Source organism: Somniosus microcephalus, unplaced genomic scaffold, assembly GCF_052327205.1.
Source record: "Somniosus microcephalus isolate GS21.2 unplaced genomic scaffold, FLI_Smic_1.0 unresolved_chr2, whole genome shotgun sequence".
Classification (NCBI taxonomy): domain Eukaryota; kingdom Metazoa; phylum Chordata; class Chondrichthyes; order Squaliformes; family Somniosidae; genus Somniosus; species Somniosus microcephalus.
In genome coordinates, this window is record NW_028225180.1 from 45,958,950 (window position 1) to 45,963,267 (window position 4,318).

The following is a 4,318-nucleotide window of genomic DNA, read 5'->3' on the forward strand; positions in this document are numbered from 1 at the left end:
CTCTGTACTTCCTAGGGCCCTACCACCCATTGTGTATTCCCTTGCCTTATTTGAACGTCCAAAATGCATCACCTCGCATTTTTCCGGGTTAAATTCCATTTGCCACTTTTCCGCCCATCTGACCAACCCGTTAATATCGTCCTGTAGCCTGAGACTTTCCTCCTCGCAATTTACCACCCCACCAATTTTCGTGTCATCCGCGAACTTACTGATCATACCCTTTACATTCTCATCCAAATCGTTAATGTAGATCACAAACAGCAAGGGACCCAGCACCGATCCCTGAGGTACCCCACTGGACACAGGCTTCCAGTCACAAAAGCAACCTTCGACCATCACCCTCTGCCTCCTGCCACTCAGCCAGTTTAGGATCCAACGCGCCAAGGCCCCCTGGATCCCATGGGCTCTTACCTTCTTGACCAGTCTCCTATGCGGGACTTTGTCAAAAGCTTTACTGAAGTCCATGTAAACCACATCCACAGCATTTCCCTCATCTACACAGCTAGTCACCCCCTCGAAAAATTCAATCAGATTGGTCAGACATGATTTACCCTTGACAAAGCCATGCTGACTATCCCCGATTAATCCTTGCCTCTCCAAGTGGAGACTAATTCTGTCCCTCAGAATTTTTTCCAATAATTTCCCTACCACAGATGTTAGGCTCACTGGCCTGTAATTCCCTGGTTTATCCCTGCTACCCTTCTTGAAAAATGGTACTACGTTAGCTGTTCTCCAGTCCTCTGGTACATCCCCTGTGGCCAGAGAGGTTCTGAAAATTTGTGTCAGAGCCCCCGCAATCTCCTCCCTTGCCTCACACAACAGCCTGGGATACATCTCGTCCGGGCCTGGGGATTTATCCACTTTTTGGCCTGCTAAAACCGCTAGTACCTCCTCCCTCTCGATGCTAATATGTTCAAGTATGTCACAGTCCCCTTGCCCGATTTCTATGCCTACATCATCTTTCTCCACAGTGAACACGGAGGCAAAAAATTCATTTAAAACCCCACCTACTTGTTCTGGCTCTACACACAGCTTGCCACTTTGGTCCCTAATGGGCCCTACCCTTTCCCTGGTTATCCTCTTGCCCTTAATATACTTATAAAACATCTTAGGATTTTCCTTTATCTTGCTCGCCAGTGTTATTTCATGGCCCCTCCTCGCCCTCCTAATTTCCTTTTTAAGTATGCCCCTGCACCTCTTATACTCCTCTAGGGCTTCCACCTTCTTTTGTCTTTTGTAACTGCCAAAAGCTCCCCTTTTTTTCCTAATGCATTTTTGTATGTCCTTTGTCATCCAAGGTTCCCTTTGCTTGTTGGTCCCACCCTTGACCCTTACAGGAACATGTTGGTGTTGTACTCTCTCTATTTCCCTTCTGAAAGCCTCCCACTGTTTTGATGTGGATTTTCCTATAAGTAGCTGCTCCCAGTCCACTTTGGCCAGATCCTGTCTTATCTTATTAAAATCTGCCTTCCCCCAATTTAGTGGGTGCAAAGACGTATGGTTTATTACGAAATCTAGTAACCCCAACGAAGCCAATGGAAATGAGTTTTGAAGACATAGTAACGATACTAAAGGAACAATTAAACCCCACACCGCTGCTGATAGCAGAAAGATTCAAGTTTCACAAATGGAACCAGCATAAGGATGAAAGCAATGCTGATTATTTAACAGAGCTGCGCAAACTATCGAAACACTGCCAGTTTGGAGCGGGACTGGCAGATACCATAAGGGACAAGTTTGTGTGTGGGCTTCAAAGTGAAGGAACTCAGGAACGGCTTTTACCTGAAAAGAACCTTACTGCAATGCGTATCATATGAAGCAGCAGGAAGGGGCGCTGCAGAGGTACAACAGAGACCGCAAGACTATGGCACAAACGAAATGTCATACAGAACAGAAAAGTGCTATTGCTGCGGCAGAACAACACACGACCAGAATGATTGCTGGTTCAAAGACAAAGTGTGCAGACAGTGTGGAAAAGTAGGACACATAGCACGAGTCTGCAGGTCGGGAAAGAAAACCAGCAATAAGAAACCTACCAAAGGAAAGTACAAAAATGTACATAAGATGACGGAAAATAGATCAGATGAACAAAAGAGTGATAACGACTCTGAAAGCAGGGAACTGAGTTGTCTGAAACTATATAATGTGATCACAACGGAGGATCACCGAACCATTTGGGTCACTCTCAAGTTAGCAGGAGTCCAGGTAAAGATGTAATTGGACACAGGATCAGCCCTAACAATCATAAACCAACGGGACTACGAGCGGCTATTCTCACACATACCCTTGAGAGACACAAAAATTATTTGGAAGACGTACACGGGGCAAAAAGTCTACCCCAAAGGAAAAATCAGGGTGACCTTTATATATAACGGTAAGGAAACACCAAAACTAGACCTGTATGTATTGCAAGATGGAGGACCACCATTACTGGGACGTGAATGGATCCTGAAAATACAACTGGATTGGCATGCCATACAGGAACTGACTGTGGCTGACAAAAAGGATGATGACGTCACACCTGGGCGACTGTCAAAGATCCTAACTGACGCGAACGAAATGTTCCAGCAAGGACTCGGAACACTAAAAGGCATGACAGCGACAATTAAAATTGAAGAAAACGCAAGCCCAAATGTTTTTAAGGCCAGACCTTATGGGATCTGCCCAGCCGTCGAAGCAGAGCTGGAGAGTCTGGAACGTTCACGTGTACTGTCCGAGGTAGACTGGAGCGAGTGGGCCACACCCATGGTCACTGTGATGAAAAAGTCATTGAGCAGCATGCCTGGGGAGCCAAGGAAGGTTCGCATCTGTGGGGACTTTAAGGTAACAGTGAACCCGGTCCTTCACACCGTACAATATCCACTTCCGCGGATTGAAGATATTTTTGCCTCGCTATCTGGAGGGAAACGCTTCACTAAGATTGATCTGGCCCAGGCGTCTCTGCAAATGGAGGTAGAAGAAGCATAAAAAAAAACCTCACAATCAACACCCATAAAGCTCTCTACCAATACAACCGGCTGGTATTCGGTGTAGCATCAGCTCCGGCTATTTGGCAGAGAGGAATGGAACAAGTCCTGCAAGGGATCCCAGGGACCGAGTGTTATTTGGACGACATCCTGGTCACGGGCGAAAATGAGAGTGATCACCTTGCCAACCTGGAGCAGGTGCTCACTAGATTTCAGCAATATGGGCTCCGAGCTAACCGCCCCAAATGCGAGTTTTTTAGAAAACAGATCTCGTATTGTGGCCACGTTATCGTTAAAGAGGAGTTACATAAGTCCCCAGAGAAGATTGAGGCAGTAGTCAAAACTCCAGCACCAGAAAATGTGTCACAACTGAGGTCATTCCTCGGGCTGGTAAACTACGACCATAAGTTCTTGCCAAATTTGTCTACAATACTACACCAACTGAACACGCTACTGCAAACTGGGGTGCCATGGAAGTGGAGTAACGAATGTAGACGAGCTTTCCAGAAGAGCAAAACACTAATCACATCGAAAGAGGTATTGGGCCATTCCAACCCAGCATTACCAATTCGGTTAGCAAATGATACGTCACCCTACGGCATTGGAGCGGTGCTGTCACACAAATTCTCGGACGGCTCAGAGAGGCCAATAGCCTTTGCGTCATAATCACTAACGTCAGCCGAGCGTAACTACGCCCAGATTGACAGGGAGGCACTCAGCCAAGTGTGGGGAGTGAAAAAGTTCAATCACTATCTGCACGGCAGAAATTCACCTTGCTGACAGATCACTAGCCTCTTGTCTCCATTTTTAATCCAAAGAAGGGCGTTCCGGTGATGACTGCGCAACGACTACAAAGATGGTCACATTTTCTAGGGGCGCACCACTATGAGATTGAATATAAGGGCACGAAACATCATGGAAATGCTGATGGGCTATCACGCCTGCCACTGCCTACTGCGGAGGAAGCACCAGCAGTGGATCCTGTCGAAATGTTCCATTCGACTACAGTTGAATACCTACCAGTAACTAACGCTTGTATCGAAAAGGAAACCCGAAATGACCCGACACTCTCTCGGGTATATGATTTGACGGTGAAGGGATGGCCAGCACATGGCGACTCACTGTTTCCAGCATTCTCGACAAGGAGAGAACAGCTGTCAGTGTGCCGGGGGACCTTGATCTGTGGATCTCGAGTGGTAATTCTACCCAAATTAAGGGATAGAGTGCTCAATGAGCTTCATGAGGGTCATCTGAGAAGAGCAAACATGAAAAGCCTAGCCAGGGTTTATGTGTGGTGGCCGGAAATCGATAAACAAATCGAGGACCTGACTAAGAGCTGCTCCGGATGCCAG